The following is a 22,640-nucleotide window of genomic DNA, read 5'->3' on the forward strand; positions in this document are numbered from 1 at the left end:
ACCTGGTCTCAACGTCGTCACCCTCTCAGCACACACCTTTCCTGCACACATAATCCTGCCTTTCTCCGTCAGTGCCTTATCCTACTAGGAAACAAAGCATGCCGCTCAAATAGGCCGATGCCGGGGAAATCGAGGAGACACTGCCATTTTCCACATTTTTCCTGTCTACATGTCCCCGCCCCCGGTGCAAGGCTGCGTATGTGGCCGGGCTCCAAAGGCAAGGCCGAAATCCTGGCAGCCTGGGCCCCGGCAGTCCAATGGTTTATGGACGTGGGGACACGGATGACCTGTTTGCCACATACAGGAGAAATCCTTGGGCCCTTCACTGGCTCGCCATTCAGCTCCACGACGTCCACTCCTGGCCCTGGCCTTTGACCGGTGCCCCATTCAACGTGTGCTCAGGAGCCATGTTTCTCCACCCATCGCTATCATTCTGCCACCAGGGGATATGTGAGTGTGGGAGTCACCATTTGTCACTGGCAGCAGCGTCACAACTCACTAGACTTCCAGGGACCCGCAGACCTAGGCTGCCTTCTGCCTCAGGCAAGGTCCCGAATCCTTTATCCCAGATGCTGACACCTGGCCACTGGCGGACATTCATTTTGATCAACACAGAGGTCTGAGTGAGGGTCAGCAGGCCGGGTAGGTGAAGTGAAGGCCCGGTGGGCGGGACTAAGGCTTCTTTGCCATCACCATGGAGACAGTCTCCCCACCGGAAGAGTAGGCGCAGCTTATGATGGGCCTGGTGACAAGACTCAGCCAATGGCAGAGATCCAGCCCGCCAGGCAGATGACACAGGGCCCTCCATTGTGACCTAGGACTCCTAGTGGCCACAGGATTTGAGCACACTCTGGGAAAGGCTACGCAGGCACAAGGGAGCCCCTGGTGCGGACTGCTTCAGGGCATTGGCACAGCAGGCCAGGGTCTAATTTTCCCACTTTCCTCAGGATATCAGTACGCAAGACATCCCCACTCAGCATCTCCTGCCTCTCTCTCTGTCTCTCTCTCTCTCTGTATGTGTTCATTCTCTGAAATCTCTTCCTTCTCCCCCCCAGGCACTTCACAGCTTGGAGTGCCTGACAGAGTGTCTAGAGACGAAAGGGCAAAGGGGGAAGGCCTCTGGCTGTACTGGTTGCCCAAGGGCAGAGAAGATCTGGTAGTCTATCTGGAAGGACTAGGGAGTAGTGATTGATTGGGGAGCTACATCACGGGTGAACCCTGGCCGGGTGAAGCTTGTTGACACGGGGCAGCCTCTCCGGAGACTACTAATTCCGCTGATAACATTGTATTCAAATACCCGGCTGAGTGCCATGGGCAGAAAACATTGACACATACCTGCCAGAGGCCTATCCTGGGTCTGAAGAGTCCACCCTGGTCTCCAGCGACTCATCATCTCAGCACACACTTTGCCGGCACACATGGAATCCGCCTCTCTCCAGGAATGCTTCTCCTGCTAGGAAACACAGGATGGCACTCAGCCAAAGGAGAACACAGGCAAAGTCAAATGAAGCCCGCATTTTCAAGATTTTGCTTCTGCTGGGCCACAGCCCCCGGTGGCACACTGCATGCGCGTCACTTCTCCAAAGACAAGGCCGAAATCCGGGCGTCCAGGGCCCCAGCAGTCCAGAGTCTGCGGATGGCGGCATACTCTGCAGATGGTGCCACCTATTTGCCAAGTACAGGACGGAGGCCTGTGCCCTAGACTGGCTCCGCTAGGGCTCCACGACCTCAGCTATTTTCCGAGACCTTTGACCCGTGCCCTCGTGAGTGTGTGATCTCTAGTTACACTTCTCCTCCGACCACTCTCAATCCGCCACCTGCGGATACCTGAGCGTGGAAATCTACATCTATCACTAGCTGCAGTGTCACAGGTCACTAGGTGTTTAGGCTCAGGCTGACCTTGGCTGTCTTCTGCCCGGGCAAGGAGCGAAATCCTTCAAAGGAAATGAGGACACGTGGTCACTGGCCGACATCCTTTCTTTCATCCACACGGCGGTCCAGATGAGGGTAAAGAGGCCACGTAGGCCAGGTGAAGGCTGAGTGCGGGGCCTAAGGCTTCTTCCCCAATCACCATGGAGACAGCCACCGGAAGGCTGGCCGGAACTTCTGACGGGGACGGGTCACAAACACTGAGCCAATACAAGAAGTCCAGCCTAACCGGCCAGTTCCGCAGAGCCCTCCATGGTACCCATGGACACACAACAGGCCCTTGTGTCTTTGGCCACAAAATCGAGGGCACCAGGGAATAACTTCACAGTAGCCAATCCCTGATGTGGACACGTTCGACACACTGGGACAGCAGGCAGGTACCTCTTTACCACTTACGCTAGGATGTCAGTAGGCAAGGTGCCCTTCCTCAGCATCTATGGCCCCTCTCTGGATGTGTTCATTCAGAGGAATCTCTTCCTTCTACCCCTGAGACACATCACAAGTATGAGGGGCCTGACAGAGAGCCTGGAGATGAAACGGGGGAGGCTTCTGGCTGGACCGCTTCCCCGTGGGTAGATGATAGCAGGTAGTCTCTCTGGAAGGTCTTAGCTTCTGTTGATTGACATGGGCAATACAGTAGGGGCGGTCCCTGGCCAGGTGGAGCTTGTGGGCAGATGCAACCTCTCCGGCGACGAATAATCCCGCTGCTGCTTTGTTTGCTGAAAACCTCCCCCCGCCAACTCGGATGGGCAGAGAACATTCACCCACACCTGCCAGGGGCCTTTCCTGGGACTAAAGATCCCAACCTGGTCTCAACGTCGTCACCCTCTCAGCACACACCTTTCCTGCACACATAATCCTGCCTTTCTCCGTCAGTGCCTTATCCTACTAGGAAACAAAGCATGCCGCTCAAATAGGCCGATGCCGGGGAAATCGAGGAGACACTGCCATTTTCCAAATTTTTCCTGTCTACATGTCCCCGCCTCCGGTGCAAGGCTGCGTATGTGGCCGGGCTCCGAAGGCAAGGCCGAAATCCTGGCAGCCTGGGCCCCGGCAGTCCAATGGTTTATGGACGTGGGGACACGGATGACCTGTTTGCCACATACAGGAGAAATCCTTGGGCCCTTCACTGGCTCGCCATTCAGCTCCACGACGTCCACTCCTGGCCCTGGCCTTTGGCCGGTGCCCCATTCAACGTGTGCTCAGGAGCCATGTTTCTCCACCCATCGCTATCATTCTGCCACCAGGGGATATGTGAGTGTGGGAGTCACCATTTGTCACTGGCAGCAGCGTCACAACTCACTAGACTTCCAGGGACCCGCGGACCTAGGCTGCCTTCTGCCTCAGGCAAGGTCCCGAATCCTTTATCCCAGATGCTGACACCTGGCCACTGGCGGACATTCATTTTGATCAACACAGAGGTCTGAGTGAGGGTCAGCAGGCCGGGTAGGTGAAGTGAAGGCCCGGTGGGCGGGACTAAGGCTTCTTTGCCATCACCATGGAGACAGTCTCCCCACCGGAAGAGTAGGCGCAGCTTATGATGGGCCTGGTGACAAGACTCAGCCAATGGCAGAGATCCAGCCCGCCAGGCAGATGACACAGGGCCCTCCATTGTGACCCAGGACACCTAGTGGCCACAGGATTTGAGCACACCCTGGGAAAGGCTACGCAGGCACAAGGGAGCCCCTGGTGCAGACTGCTTCAGGGCATTGGCACAGCAGGCCAGGGTCCAATTTTCCCACTTTCCTCAGGATATCAGTACGCAAGACATCCCCACTCAGCATCTCCTGCCTCTCTCTCTGTCTCTCTCTCTCTCTGTATGTGTTCATTCTCTGAAATCTCTTCCTTCTCCCCCCCAGGCACTTCACAGCTTGGAGTGCCTGACAGAGTGTCTAGAGACGAAAGGGCAAAGGGGGAAGGCCTCTGGCTGTACTGGTTGCCCAAGGGCAGAGAAGATCTGGTAGTCTATCTGGAAGGACTAGGGAGTAGTGATTGATTGGGGAGCTACATCACGGGTGAACCCTGGCCGGGTGAAGCTTGTTGACACGGGGCAGCCTCTCCGGAGACTACTAATTCCGCTGATAACATTGTATTCAAATACCCGGCTGAGTGCCATGGGCAGAAAACATTGACACATACCTGCCAGAGGCCTATCCTGGGTCTGAAGAGTCCACCCTGGTCTCCAGCGACTCATCATCTCAGCACACACTTTGCCGGCACACATGGAATCCGCCTCTCTCCAGGAATGCTTCTCCTGCTAGGAAACACAGGATGGCACTCAGCCAAAGGAGAACACAGGCAAAGTCAAATGAAGCCCGCATTTTCAAGATTTTGCTTCTGCTGGGCCACAGCCCCCGGTGGCACACTGCATGCGCGTCACTTCTCCAAAGACAAGGCCGAAATCCGGGCGTCCAGGGCCCCAGCAGTCCAGAGTCTGCGGATGGTGGCATACTCTGCAGATGGTGCCACCTATTTGCCAAGTACAGGACGGAGGCCTGTGCCCTAGACTGGCTCCGCTAGGGCTCCACGACCTCAGCTATTTTCCGAGACCTTTGACCCGTGCCCTCGTGAGTGTGTGATCTCTAGTTACACTTCTCCTCCGACCACTCTCAATCCGCCACCTGCGGATACCTGAGCGTGGAAATCTACATCTATCACTAGCTGCAGTGTCACAGGTCACTAGGTGTTTAGGCTCAGGCTGACCTTGGCTGTCTTCTGCCCGGGCAAGGAGCGAAATCCTTCAAAGGAAATGAGGACACGTGGTCACTGGCCGACATCCTTTCTTTCATCCACACGGCGGTCCAGATGAGGGTAAAGAGGCCACGTAGGCCAGGTGAAGGCTGAGTGCGGGGCCTAAGGCTTCTTCCCCAATCACCATGGAGACAGCCACCGGAAGGCTGGCCGGAACTTGTGACGGGGACGGGTCACAAACACTGAGCCAATAGAAGAAGTCCAGCCTAACCGGCCAGTTCCGCAGAGCCCTCCATGGTACCCATGGACACACAACAGGCCCTTGTGTCTTTGGCCACAAAATCGAGGGCACCAGGGAATAACTTCACAGTAGCCAATCCCTGATGTGGACACGTTCGACACACTGGGACAGCAGGCAGGTACCTCTTTACCACTTACGCTAGGATGTCAGTAGGCAAGGTGCCCTTCCTCAGCATCTATGGCCCCTCTCTGGATGTGTTCATTCAGAGGAATCTCTTCCTTCTACCCCTGAGACACATCACAAGTATGAGGGGCCTGACAGAGAGCCTGGAGATGAAACGGGGGAGGCTTCTGGCTGGACCGCTTCCCCGTGGGTAGACGATAGCAGGTAGTCTCTCTGGAAGGTCTTAGCTTCTGTTGATTGACATGGGCAATACAGTAGGGGCGGTCCCTGGCCAGGTGGAGCTTGTGGGCAGATGCAACCTCTCCGGCGACGAATAATCCCGCTGCTGCTTTGTTTGCTGAAAACCTCCCCCCGCCAACTCGGATGGGCAGAGAACATTCACCCACACCTGCCAGGGGCCTTTCCTGGGACTAAAGATCCCAACCTGGTCTCAACGTCGTCACCCTCTCAGCACACACCTTTCCTGCACACATAATCCTGCCTTTCTCCGTCAGTGCCTTATCCTACTAGGAAACAAAGCATGCCGCTCAAATAGGCCCATGCCGGGGAAATCGAGGAGACACTGCCATTTTCCAAATTTTTCCTGTCTACATGTCCCCGCCCCCGGTGCAAGGCTGCGTATGTGGCCGGGCTCCGAAGGCAAGGCCGAAATCCTGGCAGCCTGGGCCCCGGCAGTCCAATGGTTTATGGACGTGGGGACACGGATGACCTGTTTGCCACATACAGGAGAAATCCTTGGGCCCTTCACTGGCTCGCCATTCAGCTCCACGACGTCCACTCCTGGCCCTGGCCTTTGGCCGGTGCCCCATTCAACGTGTGCTCAGGAGCCATGTTTCTCCACCCATCGCTATCATTCTGCCACCAGGGGATATGTGAGTGTGGGAGTCACCATTTGTCACTGGCAGCAGCGTCACAACTCACTAGACTTCCAGGGACCCGCAGACCTAGGCTGCCTTCTGCCTCAGGCAAGGTCCCGAATCCTTTATCCCAGATGCTGACACCTGGCCACTGGCGGACATTCATTTTGATCAACACAGAGGTCTGAGTGAGGGTCAGCAGGCCGGGTAGGTGAAGTGAAGGCCCGGTGGGCGGGACTAAGGCTTCTTTGCCATCACCATGGAGACAGTCTCCCCACCGGAAGAGTAGGCGCAGCTTATGATGGGCCTGGTGACAAGACTCAGCCAATGGCAGAGATCCAGCCCGCCAGGCAGATGACACAGGGCCCTCCATTGTGACCCAGGACACCTAGTGGCCACAGGATTTGAGCACACCCTGGGAAAGGCTACGCAGGCACAAGGGAGCCCCTGGTGCAGACTGCTTCAGGGCATTGGCACAGCAGGCCAGGGTCCAATTTTCCCACTTTCCTCAGGATATCAGTACGCAAGACATCCCCACTCAGCATCTTCTGCCTCTCTCTCTGTCTGTCTCTCTCTCTGTATGTGTTCATTCTCTGAAATCTCTTCCTTCTCCCCCCCAGGCACTTCACAGCTTGGAGTGCCTGACAGAGTGTCTAGAGACGAAAGGGCAAAGGGGGAAGGCCTCTGGCTGTACTGGTTGCCCAAGGGCAGAGAAGATCTGGTAGTCTATCTGGAAGGACTAGGGAGTAGTGATTGATTGGGGAGCTACATCACGGGTGAACCCTGGCCGGGTGAAGCTTGTTGACACGGGGCAGCCTCTCCGGAGACTACTAATTCCGCTGATAACATTGTATTCAAATACCCGGCTGAGTGCCATGGGCAGAAAACATTGACACATACCTGCCAGAGGCCTATCCTGGGTCTGAAGAGTCCACCCTGGTCTCCAGCGACTCATCATCTCAGCACACACTTTGCCGGCACACATGGAATCCGCCTCTCTCCAGGAATGCTTCTCCTGCTAGGAAACACAGGATGGCACTCAGCCAAAGGAGAACACAGGCAAAGTCAAATGAAGCCCGCATTTTCAAGATTTTGCTTCTGCTGGGCCACAGCCCCCGGTGGCACACTGCATGCGCGTCACTTCTCCAAAGACAAGGCCGAAATCCGGGCGTCCAGGGCCCCAGCAGTCCAGAGTCTGCGGATGGCGGCATACTCTGCAGATGGTGCCACCTATTTGCCAAGTACAGGACGGAGGCCTGTGCCCTAGACTGGCTCCGCTAGGGCTCCACGACCTCAGCTATTTTCCGAGACCTTTGACCCGTGCCCTCGTGAGTGTGTGATCTCTAGTTACACTTCTCCTCCGACCACTCTCAATCCGCCACCTGCGGATACCTGAGCGTGGAAATCTACATCTATCACTAGCTGCAGTGTCACAGGTCACTAGGTGTTTAGGCTCAGGCTGACCTTGGCTGTCTTCTGCCCGGGCAAGGAGCGAAATCCTTCAAAGGAAATGAGGACACGTGGTCACTGGCCGACATCCTTTCTTTCATCCACACGGCGGTCCAGATGAGGGTAAAGAGGCCACGTAGGCCAGGTGAAGGCTGAGTGCGGGGCCTAAGGCTTCTTCCCCAATCACCATGGAGACAGCCACCGGAAGGCTGGCCGGAACTTGTGACGGGGACGGGTCACAAACACTGAGCCAATAGAAGAAGTCCAGCCTAACCGGCCAGTTCCGCAGAGCCCTCCATGGTACCCATGGACACACAACAGGCCCTTGTGTCTTTGGCCACAAAATCGAGGGCACCAGGGAATAACTTCACAGTAGCCAATCCCTGATGTGGACACGTTCGACACACTGGGACAGCAGGCAGGTACCTCTTTACCACTTACGCTAGGATGTCAGTAGGCAAGGTGCCCTTCCTCAGCATCTATGGCCCCTCTCTGGATGTGTTCATTCAGAGGAATCTCTTCCTTCTACCCCTGAGACACATCACAAGTATGAGGGGCCTGACAGAGAGCCTGGAGATGAAACGGGGGAGGCTTCTGGCTGGACCGCTTCCCCGTGGGTAGACGATAGCAGGTAGTCTCTCTGGAAGGTCTTAGCTTCTGTTGATTGACATGGGCAATACAGTAGGGGCGGTCCCTGGCCAGGTGGAGCTTGTGGGCAGATGCAACCTCTCCGGCGACGAATAATCCCGCTGCTGCTTTGTTTGCTGAAAACCTCCCCCCGCCAACTCGGATGGGCAGAGAACATTCACCCACACCTGCCAGGGGCCTTTCCTGGGACTAAAGATCCCAACCTGGTCTCAACGTCGTCACCCTCTCAGCACACACCTTTCCTGCACACATAATCCTGCCTTTCTCCGTCAGTGCCTTATCCTACTAGGAAACAAAGCATGCCGCTCAAATAGGCCGATGCCGGGGAAATCGAGGAGACACTGCCATTTTCCAAATTTTTCCTGTCTACATGTCCCCGCCCCCGGTGCAAGGCTGCGTATGTGGCCGGGCTCCGAAGGCAAGGCCGAAATCCTGGCAGCCTGGGCCCCGGCAGTCCAATGGTTTATGGACGTGGGGACACGGATGACCTGTTTGCCACATACAGGAGAAATCCTTGGGCCCTTCACTGGCTCGCCATTCAGCTCCACGACGTCCACTCCTGGCCCTGGCCTTTGGCCGGTGCCCCATTCAACGTGTGCTCAGGAGCCATGTTTCTCCACCCATCGCTATCATTCTGCCACCAGGGGATATGTGAGTGTGGGAGTCACCATTTGTCACTGGCAGCAGCGTCACAACTCACTAGACTTCCAGGGACCCGCAGACCTAGGCTGCCTTCTGCCTCAGGCAAGGTCCCGAATCCTTTATCCCAGATGCTGACACCTGGCCACTGGCGGACATTCATTTTGATCAACACAGAGGTCTGAGTGAGGGTCAGCAGGCCGGGTAGGTGAAGTGAAGGCCAGGTGGGCGGGACTAAGGCTTCTTTGCCATCACCATGGAGACAGTCTCCCCACCGGAAGAGTAGGCGCAGCTTATGATGGGCCTGGTGACAAGACTCAGCCAATGGCAGAGATCCAGCCCGCCAGGCAGATGACACAGGGCCCTCCATTGTGACCCAGGACACCTAGTGGCCACAGGATTTGAGCACACCCTGGGAAAGGCTACGCAGGCACAAGGGAGCCCCTGGTGCGGACTGCTTCAGGGCATTGGCACAGCAGGCCAGGGTCCAATTTTCCCACTTTCCTCAGGATATCAGTACGCAAGACATCCCCACTCAGCATCTCCTGCCTCTCTCTCTGTCTCTCTCTCTCTCTGTATGTGTTCATTCTCTGAAATCTCTTCCTTCTCCCCCCCAGGCACTTCACAGCTTGGAGTGCCTGACAGAGTGTCTAGAGACGAAAGGGCAAAGGGGGAAGGCCTCTGGCTGTACTGGTTGCCCAAGGGCAGAGAAGATCTGGTAGTCTATCTGGAAGGACTAGGGAGTAGTGATTGATTGGGGAGCTACATCACGGGTGAACCCTGGCCGGGTGAAGCTTGTTGACACGGGGCAGCCTCTCCGGAGACTACTAATTCCGCTGATAACATTGTATTCAAATACCCGGCTGAGTGCCATGGGCAGAAAACATTGACACATACCTGCCAGAGGCCTATCCTGGGTCTGAAGAGTCCACCCTGGTCTCCAGCGACTCATCATCTCAGCACACACTTTGCCGGCACACATGGAATCCGCCTCTCTCCAGGAATGCTTCTCCTGCTAGGAAACACAGGATGGCACTCAGCCAAAGGAGAACACAGGCAAAGTCAAATGAAGCCCGCATTTTCAAGATTTTGCTTCTGCTGGGCCACAGCCCCCGGTGGCACACTGCATGCGCGTCACTTCTCCAAAGACAAGGCCGAAATCCGGGCGTCCAGGGCCCCAGCAGTCCAGAGTCTGCGGATGGCGGCATACTCTGCAGATGGTGCCACCTATTTGCCAAGTACAGGACGGAGGCCTGTGCCCTAGACTGGCTCCGCTAGGGCTCCACGACCTCAGCTATTTTCCGAGACCTTTGACCCGTGCCCTCGTGAGTGTGTGATCTCTAGTTACACTTCTCCTCCGACCACTCTCAATCCGCCACCTGCGGATACCTGAGCGTGGAAATCTACATCTATCACTAGCTGCAGTGTCACAGGTCACTAGGTGTTTAGGCTCAGGCTGACCTTGGCTGTCTTCTGCCCGGGCAAGGAGCGAAATCCTTCAAAGGAAATGAGGACACGTGGTCACTGGCCGACATCCTTTAACCAACACTGAGTCCCTGGTCAGCATCCTGGTGTCCTGGCAAGAAGAGCCAGGCATCTCCAGGAGCATCTGGAGGAGTAGACAAGGGCTGAAGAGACTGCCACACCTACTGGTGCTGCTACACATGTGGGAGACCGGGCTGCAGAGGGTGCAGGCATGGCCTGAAGGTCAAAGGAGAAGCATCTGAAGACGTGCTAGGCCTCTTAGGCTGAGAGAAGCAGGATGTCTGGACTGAAAATATGCACCCTTCAGGGAAGAATTTCATTCAGGGTTCTTAAACCCACCTCTCCTGGAAGATCCATCCTTTTAGACTTGTGCCCCTTCCACGCCCCCTCTATTACATGAAGAGATCCAGCCCTAGAGCACCAAGGTGGAAGAAGGCCCAGGATAGCTATCCGAAGACATGGGGTCCACTCAAAAGCTCCCCCTGCCAAGGAGAGAAGAGGACAAGACTCATCTGCAGATGAGGTCTCAGGGCCCTGAGAACGAACATAATGTTTGTAAGGAAAGAGAAAAGGGATTTCAGTGGTACATGGAAGTCTGAGAAAGAGCCTCTGGACAGATAGCTCTAAGGGAGGTGTGATTGTGAAGGTGGGCTGGTCACTGAGTTCTTTGTAGTACAAGGTACCAGACAAAAGCCAGACTCTGGGGGGAACCTGCCTGCCAGTGAGCAGTGGGCATAAAACCCTAAACCAATGAGAATCGAATCCCTTCCCAGCAGCTTCTGCACAGATCAGTGATGTTTGCTTGGTCTTTGTTTTCTCTGTGGTCTAACCCGATCTGTCCTGAGATCAGAGAGTTGGAATGGAAAAGCCTGACTGAGATGAAACGAGCAAAGAGAAGACAAGGCCTCCTAAATCTGGTGAAGACAGAACACAGATAATCAAAGGTGAGGATGGGAAGAAACAGATTGAGTTCCAAGTCCAATCCACAGTATCCCAGGGCCTGGGAATCCCTGGAAGTGCCAGAGGTGTGTACTCCCTGGGAGATGTGACCCCAAGTGTCAGAGGAAGCCCTGTGGAGCAAGGAAGGGAGGGCAGGGCCTCTAGGATGGGCACTTCCATACAGGCTGCCCATGTGAATTTCTCAGAGTGACCGTGACAGATCCTGAGAGGGACAGTTTGAGGCAAAGGAAAGTAAGTTTTCTGAAGAAGGCTGAATTCCGCCTTCTCCTGACAATGAAACAGAAATCCCGTCCTGCTCAGAGGTACTGAGTAGGAGGGATTGTGAATTCCCATCCTGCACAGAGGTTGGCTGGGAAGTTCAACTGTCTAAAGACAATGTGGCCAAAGTCTTCTTTATCTTTCAAAGATATATCTTTAACTTCCTGCAAATTCAATCCTGGATAAAAGCCTAGAATATACAAGTGTGGGTTTTTCAGGAGAGCAACAAGGGGAGAAGGTGATAGTGGCATATCAGAGAAGGAGAACAATAGTCTAATGGTCCCCGTGTTACTTAATGAATCACACATGGTGTCCAGCATTCTTCCTTATCTGTAGACATGTAAATGCAGTAGATGTTTTAGCAATAACTGAATTAATCCTCACAGAATTCTTTTTGGCCATTTCCAGGCATAGAGACCAGAAGAAGTCATTAGTTACAAGAGCAAGCAATAATTCGCTGGTCTGAATTTTGTTCAATTTCTGTGTTTGCCCTTCACAGGTGGATAAAAGTCTCTGAATCTGGCATTGAAGACAGTGTTTTCTCTATTGTTATGGATTGAATAGTGTCCCCCAAAATGTGTGCCCACCTGGCCAGACCATGATTCCCAGTATTGTGTGGTTGTCCTGCATTTTGTGATCTGATGTGATTACTTATGTGTTGTAAATTCCAACCTCTGTGATGTTAATGAGGCAGGATTAGAGGCAGTTAGGTTAATGAGGGAGGACACAATCTACAGGATTAGGGTGAGTCTTGAGTCAGTCTCTTTTGACATACAAAGAGAAAAGTGAGCAGAAATGAGAGGGACCTCCTACCACCAAGGAAGAAGTGCCTGGAGTGGAGCACGTCTTTTTGACCCAGTGTCCACACGCTGAGAATTTCCTAGGCCAGGGGAAGATAGATGACAAGGGCCTTCCCCCAGAGCCACAAACAGAGAAAGCTTTCTCCTAGAGCTGGTGCCCTGACTTCAAACTTCTTGCTTCTTAAACTGTGAGAGAATAAGCTTCTGTTTGTTAAAGCCATCCACTTGTGGTATCTCTGCTATAGCCACACTAGATAACTAAAAAACACATATATAAAATAGTCAAAACAGAAAAAAAGTTTCAAATACACACACATACACGTATGATGTTATTAACTTTAAAAGGTTTTACATTCTTATAACACATTTAACAATAGAGATTTGTATACAGAAGTTATAATAAGAGCCATCCCCACATAAGTATATTGTACCTGCTCCCCTGAAGTGTCCAGTGTCCAAAGATACATATGTACCCTTTTACACACTGCTTTTTGCCGGGACACACGTAAGGACATTCATTTGTTTGTTTTTATGGAAATTAGGTCACATTCTACCCATGTTTTCCTCTGAATCACTCTTCACTTGACAATTTTTCATGGTTCCTCTAAATCAGCAGACATGGAAGAAGCACTCTTTTTGGTTCTTCTCATTTTTAACTCCCACCACTCTTCTGTCAGTTTGTTGTACTGTGGTGGCTTGCATGCTGCTGTGATGTTAGAAGCTATGCCACCGGTATTTCAAATACCACCAGGTTCACCCATGGTAGACAGCTTTGAGTGGAGCTCTGGATTTAGACAGACTAGGAAAAAGGACCTAGTGATCTATTTCTAAAAAAAACTGGCCAGTGAAATCTTACAAATAGCACTGGAACACTGTCTGATTGAATGACAGAGGATAACCCCTTAGGTTGGAAGGCACTCAAAATACGAGTGGGGAAGAGCTACCTCCTCAAAGTAGATCCCACTTTAATGACATTTGCTGATGGGGCATAACTCATAATGAGAAGAAACTGATGCAAATATCCTTTAATAATCAGAATGTGGAATGAAGGAAGTATGAATCTAGGGAAATTGGAAGTCATCAAAAGTGAAATGGAATGCATAAAGGTCAGTAATCCAAGGCATTAGTGAGCTGAAATAACTTGGTTTTGGACATTTTAAACTAGACAATGATATGTTCTACTATGCCAGGATTGAGATACTGAAGAGAACGGCATCATATTCATCGATAAAAAGAACATATCAAGATCTTTTCTGAAGTACAACACTACGAGCAATAGGATAATATCCACAGGCCTACCAGGAAGACCAGTTAATAAGACTATTATTCAAATTTACACACAAATCATGAATGTGAAAGATGAACAAGTTGAAGGTTTTTACCAAGTTATACAGTTTGAAACTGATCAAACGTGATACATTGATCAATCATTTAGAATGCGAAGTTGAAAACAAAGCAGACAAATCAGCAGTTGGAAAATAAGGTATTGATGATAGAAATGACAATGAAGCTTACATGATAGAATTTGGCAAGACCAGTGACTTATTCATTGCACATACCTTTCGTCAGGAACATAAATGGTGACTATACTCGTGAACCATTCCAGGCAGAATAGACAGGAATCAAATTTGTGGAAGGTGATGATGGAGAAGGTCAATATCATGAGTCAGAATCAGGCCAGGGGCTGACTGCAGAACAGATGATCAGTTGCTCATATTCACGTTCAAGTTGAAGCTGAAGAAAATTAAAACAAGTCCATGAGTCAAAGTATGCCCTTGAGTATATCAAACCTGAATTTAGAGAGCATCTCAAGAATAGATTTGATGCACTGCACACTAATAATCGAAGACCAGATTAGTTGTGGGATGATAGCAAGGACATCATATATGAAAAAAACAAAAAGTCATTAGAAAGACAGGAAAGAAAGCAAACACCAAAGAGGATGTCACAAGAGACTCTGAATCTTGCTCTTGAATGTACAGTAGCTAAAGAGAATGGAAGGAAAAATAAAGTAAAAGAGCTCAATAGAATACCTGAAAGGGAAGCTGGAGAAGACAAAGTATGATAATATAATGTGAACAGATCTGGAGTTAGAAAACCAAAAGGGAAGAAAACACCTGGCATTTCTCAAGCTGAAAGAACTGAAGGAAATATTCAAGCCTCTAGGTGCAATACTGAACGATTCTATGGGCAAAATATCGAACAACACAGGAAACATCAAAAGAAGACGGAAGGAATACACAGACTCAATACACCAAAAAGAATTGGTCAACGTTCAACCATATCAGGAGGTAGCATAGGATCAAGAGCTGATGGTACTGAAGGAAGAACTCCAAGCTGCACTGAAGGCATTGGCAAAAAACACGGCTCCAGGAATTGATGGTGTACCAAATGAGATGTTTCAACACACGGACGCAGTGCTGAAGGCGCTCACTTGTCTATTCCAATATATTTGGAAGACAGCTACCTGACCAAATGACTGAAAGAGATCTATATGTGTGCCCATTCAAAGAGAGGTGGTCCAACGCAATGCGGAAATTATCAAGCAATGTCATTAACATCAGACGCAAGAAAAATTTTGCTGAATATAATTTAAAAACAGTTGCAGCAGTGCACAGACAGGGAACTACCAAAAATTCAAGCTAGATTCAGAGGAAGACATGGAACATGGGATATTATTTCTGATGTCTGATGGATCTTGGCTGAAAGTAGAGAATATCAGTAAGATGTTTACCTATTTCTGTTTCCTATACAAGCACACTCAACTGTGCGGCTCATGACAAATTATGGATAGCTTAGCAAAGAATGGGAATTCCAGAACACTTAACTGTATTCATGCGGAATATGTACATAGACCAAGAGGCAGTCATTTGAGTAGGGCAAGGGGATACTGTGTGGTTTAAAATCAGAAAGTTATGTGTCATGGTGGTATCCTTTCACCATACTTACTCAATCTGTATGCTGAGCAAATAATCTGAGAAGCTGGTTTGTAAGAAGAACATGGCATTAGTTTTGGAGAAAGATTCACTAACAACCTATGATATGCAGCTGATACGACCTTGCTTGCTGAAAGTAAAGAGGACTTGAAGCAGTTACTGATGAACAGCAACCACTACAGCCTTCAGTATGGATTACACCTCAACATAAAGAAAACAAAAATTCTCACAACTGGACCAGTAAGCAACACCATGATAAACAGAGAAAATACTGAAGTCATCAAGCATTTCATTTAACTTGAATCCATAATCAATGCCCACAGAAGCAGCAGTCAAGAATTCAAACAATGTATTGCATTGGGCAAATCTGTTGCAAAAGACCTCCTTAAAGTGTTGAGAAAGAAAGATGTCACTTTGAGGACTAAGGTGTGCCTGAGCAAAGCCATGATATTTTCTATCACCTCACATGCTTGAGCAAGTTAGACAATGAATACGGAAAACCGAAGAACTGATTCATTTAAAATATGGTGTTGGCAAAGAATACTGAATATACCATGGACTGCCAGAAGAATAAACAAATCCATCTGGGAAGAAGTACACCAAGAATGCACCTTAGAAGCAAGGATGGCGAGACTTCGTCTCACGTGCCTTGGACATATTGGACATACACCAAGAATGCACCTTAGAAGCAAGGATGGCGAGACTTCGTCTCACGTGCCTTGGACCTGTCCCAGGAGAGGCTCATCATGCTTGGAGAAGCTGAGGGTCAGAAAAAAAGAGGAAGGCGCTCAACAACATGAACTGACACAATGGCTGCAAGAATGGGCTCAAACATGGCAATGATTGTGAGGATGGTTCAGGATCAGGCGGTGTTTCATTCTGTTTTACACAGGATCGATGGCATCTAACAGCCACAACTAACATATGTATGCGTATATATATGTATGTGTGTGTGTGTGTGTGTGTGTATGTATATATATATATACCCATTGCCGTCGAGTCGGTTCCAACTCGTAGTGACCCTACAGGACAGAGTAGAACTGCCCCACAGAGTTCCCAAGGAGCGCCTGGTGGATTCGAACTGCTAACCTTTTGGTTAGCAGCTATAGCTATTAACCATTATGCGACTAGGGTTTCCATACACACACACACACACAGAAACACACATATATATACACACACACTCATATATATGTGTGTGTGTGTATATATATATATATGTTCTCTTCACTAGTTTTGCACCTCTAGAGATCCCAGGCTAAGACATTTGGTACCTACATTGGTTCTAGAGGAACCAAATCTTAAGGATGAGTTTTCTGAATTGATTCTCAAGTCTGGCTAATCTTAAAGGCACTGATAACTGTCTCCAGGAGTAAACAGGCTATTGTTAATCCATGGTGGAGGTGACAATAGAAATACGCAAAATACTACTACCACTGGATCAAATATTTGTGAGAGACAAGGCTCTGTCTGATTATATATTTGATACTTTTCTATAATTTTGTCAGCATAAGAATAATAAGGAAGCTGCTTGGTTGGTCCTGCTTTTGCTAGCCACACTGGTGAATGAAAGAAATGGACTCAAAGCTCAAGCACCACATACAAGATCTGAAAGCTGCCACCTGTGCCCAGAAAGAAAACCATATTTCTTATAGTAACAAGGCTAATGCTGCCAAAAATAAACTCAGATTCTTATCATAAGAGTGACTGAATTAAAGCGCCGGTTGAATATCCAACCTCAAATGGTGTCTGAAGTTAGAGTGAGGGCATTGATTGGGAAGAAATGGGATCCTGAAACCTGGGATGAGGACATATGGGCAGACAGTCAGAAAGCGGGGGACAATGAACCTCCAATTTCTGTTGAATCGCTCTTCCTAACAGAACCAGACCTCTTACTCCCATCTGAAGAGATTCTCTAACTTTGCCTGCTAAGGCACCCTTCCCAGTAAAACAATTATCCCTTCCACCTCCATCTGATGAGATTACCCCAGCTGTGCCTGAAGTGTCTTGTTTGAGTTGTCTCCTGGGGTGGTGTCTGGGGCATTGCCTGGGGCATCACCTTAGGCAGATGCCTTATAAGACACGGCTGAACATCCCACTGCCACTGCCCATTTTTGCTTCTAGACCTATACCTAGACTTCAGTCCCAACAAGCCCCAAAAGGTGAGCTATGAAGTGTGACCCAGGAAAAGCTATGCTAAACTCCAAAAGAACTGCTTGATTTTTCTAATATATACATACAGAAACCTGGTGAATATGTGTGGGAATGGCTATTTCGTGTGTGGGATAATGGTGCAAGCAACATAAAGGTGGATTAGTCTGAGTTTATTGATATAGGCCCAGGAAGCATAGATTCTTCATTCAGTGTTTCAGCTTGAGAGGTTAGAAAAGGATCTCATAGTTTATTTGGTTGGTTTACTGAAGCATGGATTAAGTGCTGGCCTACAATAAATCAAGTGGAAATGGCAGATCTGCCATTGTATAATGTAGGAGAAGGTAACCAAAGGCTGAGGGAAATTGGCAGGTTAGAATGGATTTATTAGGCTGGACCCACAGACCCACACACGGAGTGTCCAGGGGGCTCTCTTTTTACCATAGCGGTGAGGTACAAATTTGTGAAGCAAGCCCCAGCTTTACTGAAGACTTCTGTGGTTGCTATTTTATGTAAGTAAGAGTCCACAGTGAGAACTGCCCTAACTGAATTAAGACACCTAACTACAATGCAGTTGACTGGAGCCCATGGTGGTAGCAGCCAAGTGGTGGCACTCAATCAACAAAGACAAGGTGGGTGTGGTTACCATAACAGACAGTAGAGTCAAAGCAGTAATCAGAATAGTCTGCTCGCATGGATTTATGGCATTGGCTACTCAGTCATAGTGTCCCTGGGAGTGAAAGAACTGGGAAATGTACATCTCCTGGTACCTAGTGTCTTAGACATCTAGTGCTCCTGTAACAGAAATACCACAAACGGATGACTTTAACAAAAAAAATTATTCCCTCACAGTCCAGGAGGCTCTATAAGTCCAAATTCAGGGTGCCAATTCCAGGGGAAGGCTTTTTTTCTCTGTCACTCTTAGGGGAAGGTCTTTGTCACCAATCTTCCCCTGGACAAGAAGGTTCTCAGCACAGGGATCCTAGGTCCAAAGGATGCACTGCTCCTGACACTTCTTTCTTGGTGGTACTGAGGTCCCCCTGTCTCTCTGCTCTTTTCTCTTTTATATCTCAAAAGAGATTGACTTAAAACACAACTTAATCTTGTAGATTGAGCCCTGCCTCCTTAACATAACTGCTTCAAATCCTCGCTCATTAACATCATAGAGGTAGGATTTACAATACATTGGAAAATCACACCAGCTGACAAAATGGTGGATAATCGCACAATACTGGGAAGCATAGCCTAGTCAAGCTGATATATACATTTTGGGAAGACAGAGTTTAATCCGTAACACCTAGTATGCAGCTATCGACCTGTTAATGCCTTTTTCTCCATACCTGTTTTGAAGTATCACCAGAAACAGTGTGCCTTCTCTCTGACCTAAGTATATAAGGACCAAATAATATAGAGGAATCTCTGTTACATTTTCTCCATCTTACCGTTATTTGGCCTCATAGGCAGACCCAGTCACTTAATTGCACGGCAGAATGAAGAGATTAAAGCCCCTACATTCTTGCCAGTGGACCAGGAAAGTAGCTGCTCAGACATCAGAGAGCCTCAGAGAGACAGAGAACAGGCGGCTCAAAAGAGGGATACCATAAAGTTGTTTTTCATACCCCCCCCACCTCCCATAGTTGCATATGCTTTGCTCTGACCCTAAGAAGTAGATCAATCCTTTGAGAACTGCATTATGGGTTAGAACACCAACAAGGTCCCAGACTGAGTGACACTCCCATAGATTACATCCAAATATCACCGCAAAGTCTTCAAAATCTGAACCGACATCTGAGCCACAGCACACAGAAGGTGGGAAAGAACCTGCAGCCTGAACATAACTGGGTCAAGTGATTCCTAAAACAAACAACATCAACATTTTCTGTAAGTCTTGGAATCATAGACAAAAACTTTAAAAAGCTACTTTAACCACGCTCAAAGAAGTAACAGGCACACCTTAGAAAAATAGAAAAATACATAGAAACCATTCACAAATGAAAATTTTAGACAGGAAAAATAGAAAAATAGAGATAAATAATTCACTTGATCAGCTCTACAGCGGAATGCTGTTGACAGACAAAAGGATCAATGAGATGAAAATAGTTCAACTGAAAATATCCAATCTGAAAAAAAAATGAACAGAGCCTCAAAAAAATCCAAAAATATCTAACATTTATTTATTGGAATTACATAAGGTGTACAGAAAATATGTGGTGTAGAAAAAAGTATCTGAAGAAATACTGGCTCAACACTTTCCCAATTTGTTGAAAGACATAAACTTACAGATTCAAGAAGCTATGCAAACTCCAACAAGTTAAACTCACATAATTTTACGCCCAAATGCCTCACTGTCAATTGTGGAATAACAAGGACCAAGAAAGTATCTTCAAAGAAGCTAGAGAGAAAACAACTCATTTCACACAGGAAAAACAATTGGAATGACTCCGTATTCATCATCAGAAGCCATGGAGGCCAAAAGGCTGTGAAAACAACACTTTTTCAACACTAAAAGAAAAGAAACATTAACCCAGTGTTCTATAGGCTGTTATTTCCTTCATGAGTAAAGGAAAAATATTGACATTCTCAGGTGAAGGACGCTTAAGAGAATTCATCGCCACCAGACTTGTTCTAAATGAAACACTAAAGGAAGTTCTTCAGGTGGTAGACTTGGAATTTCAGGAATTATGGAAAGCAACAAAGTCGAAAGTACCTTCTGAAGTTCGCCCTTCAGCCAAAGATTAGACAGGTCTATAAAACAAACAGTAACACACGTGAAGAAAGTGTTTCTTAGTTCAATCGTGTGTATGAGACCAAAAGTGCAAAACCTGCCCAAAAGCACAGAAAAGAGGGCAGGATGGAACAGGAATCATGGCAGATGGAAACGGGGAACTGGAGCATAGAAGAGAATACTGACACATCATGAATATTGCCACCAATGTCACAAAACAATTGTGTATAAATGGCTGAACAAGAAAGTAATTTGCTCTGTAAAGTTTCAAGTAAAACACAATAAAAAATTTTTAAAAAGTGGTAGGTATCTGGGTAAACATATTATGCCATCCCTGCTGTCACTGCACAACACGGAGCAGGACTCCCCTCTTTGGAAAGACTTGCTAGCCTATTGGAAACACTTTGGAATATACTCTTGGTGGCAAATTAGTATTAGAGAATGGGATTAATTTTGAAAATATGAGATGTCTGTACTCATGCCTGGTGAATAAACTGGATAATAACATTTTCAGAGCGAAATGAGATGTTCTAACAGAAAAATAGGCCTGAATTCCCACGTGGGCCATGAGCCTAATCTGAAGGCCTTTCCCAGAGAGGCATTTCAGGCACTTCTAGAGCAGCAGGAGCACTGGGGAATGCATGTATCAACCTCCCCCAGGGCCTTCTCTGAGGAGTAAGTACCTGCTTTAGTACTGAGTTTAGTGGTTCATAAATAGTCATTCTGCATAAGGTCTTCGGGTTCAAGTCTGTAATCCAGCTGGGATTTCTGTGTGTGTTGCATCTCTGCATCAAAAGAACATACTTCTAGAAGCAGAATGCCAGGAGAGAGGCGGTTGGGCAGTTGGGGGTGGAGGGTGCTGCGCAGACAGGGGTGCCCAAGGGAGGCACAATATAGTCATTCTGCAGGAGGTCTAGTCATTCTGCATAAGAATTAGAATGCTTCTGTCAATGCATAATAGTTTACATGCAGGACATAAACAAAGTGACTGAAGGACAAAGTCGAATAGTAAACCAAGCCACTCCCTGTCAGTCCTTACCTGAGAGGGTCTTCACAAGGACTTCCGGGGATGGAGAAGGACACAGTAAACGCTGATTTATTTTACCTCTTCCTTCCTCAAGAAACAGGAACTGGTGTTAAGATGTCAGATGTCAAGCCCCAAACTCCTCTTCTGGTCTGTATTTAAGCTGTATAATAAAACTGGGAATCAGGCAATCAGCCGTGAGCAGACAGACCCAGGAGTATTCCCAGTGCCCCACATCTTTGAGCTCCAGTGAGATTCTGTTCTTAGTTATTACATTAGCAGAGGAGCTGAAAGACTGAAATTCTGTGTTTTAAGGCAACTTGGGCTTCAAACAGTCACTTATTGCTAAAGTCGTATTTCTCTATGTTAGTTTATGATCCTTAACTCAAATCCGGAGTTTGGAGCTCATTTTGATAACTCCTCATTAGTCTGCATAGACTAGAGTCTGCTCACAGTCAGTGATGACAATGGAGGAAACAAAGTCCCTAGCCCAGAGTAGGGACTGCTCCCCAGATTTGGGGCAATGCCCCTGGGAAGCATTGGCGAGGTGCACTTTGGCCTCTGTGGCTTTGCCTTCTGCTCCTGGAATTGCACCCTGGGGGCCTCCATATGCAGACCCAGAGTCCCTGGGTGACCACAACTCCCGCCCTTCTGGGTCATCCTCCGGACACACGTTGTGATATGCTTCCTGCCCTCCTTTCCAGCATAAGCTCTGCGATCACAAGTGGCAGAACCAGTTCTCAGGTCCAGACCCTAGACCTTGCCCTCCTTGGCCTTAGGCTTCCCCTAGTCCTGGTGGAACTTGCAAGCACCCGGCTGGGCGGGCTTGGGCCTGTCTCAAAAGGCTCATGGCGCACGCGGGTTCCACCTCCTTGGAGTCTGCGGGCTTGCGGTGGGCAGCCCGGCATCTCGTGCCTCCCTCGGGCGCCCTCTCTGAGCAGCAGCTCCCCTCCCCCTACCCCGCCAACCACCCAACAGTCGCACTGCCTGCTTTCTACTTCTAGAAGCACGTTCTTTTGATGCACACATGCAGCACAAACAGAAGCCCAGCTGGATTACAGACTTGAACCTGAAACGCACAACTTTAAAACTACTAGATTGGGGGAGGGGGTGTATTGGCAGTGAAAAAAGGAAAAAAAAAAGAAGAAAAAGAACAATTACAAAAAAAGTATTAGAAGACTGTATCCTCACAATATGGACTCAAGAAGGCTGCGCATACACAACTGCGTAGATAGCATACTGTTGTCTCTTTCTTTGCAAATAAGTCTTAAATGAGGGAATTTGGTACCGGGAAGAGTTGCAGAGCCTGACTTTGGGGAAATCTGGGATTGATGAATTGGCTTGCATGAGGCTACAAGCCCTGATAATCAATATTTAAAGATGAGATTCGAGCAACCTAGAACATGCATCAGAATTTTTTCTAAGTAAATTAGCACCAGAAGATGCCTTTAACCACTAAATAAAGCGGGTCAGTAGTTCAACATCTCCCTACAAAGAAAACGGCAGACCTAGATCGTTTCCAGTCAGGTTCCAGCAAACATGCAAGAAACAGTCATTTTAATCTTGTACGTAGTCAACAGAGATTAGAAAATCATGAGATATTCCCCTAACTTGATCCTTAAGGCTAGTTTAAAATTGATAACAAACTAGAGAAGGATAGTAGA

General features: G+C 48.6%; 1 long non-coding RNA gene across 1 annotated transcript; it reads right to left on the reverse strand.

Annotated features, from left to right (window-relative positions):
* Positions 1–9,542: 9,542 nt before the first annotated feature.
* LOC135229329 (uncharacterized) lies at positions 9,543–22,416 on the reverse strand. The gene is made up of 3 exons (XR_010320112.1): positions 20,992–22,416; positions 13,700–13,874; positions 9,543–9,652 (listed from the first exon to the last, which is right to left on the reverse strand). It is a non-coding gene; the product is annotated as an uncharacterized LOC135229329 (long non-coding RNA).
* Positions 22,417–22,640: the final 224 nt, after the last annotated feature.

The sequence above is a fragment of the Loxodonta africana genome, unplaced genomic scaffold (assembly GCF_030014295.1).
Source record: "Loxodonta africana isolate mLoxAfr1 unplaced genomic scaffold, mLoxAfr1.hap2 scaffold_214, whole genome shotgun sequence".
Lineage (NCBI taxonomy): Eukaryota > Metazoa > Chordata > Mammalia > Proboscidea > Elephantidae > Loxodonta > Loxodonta africana.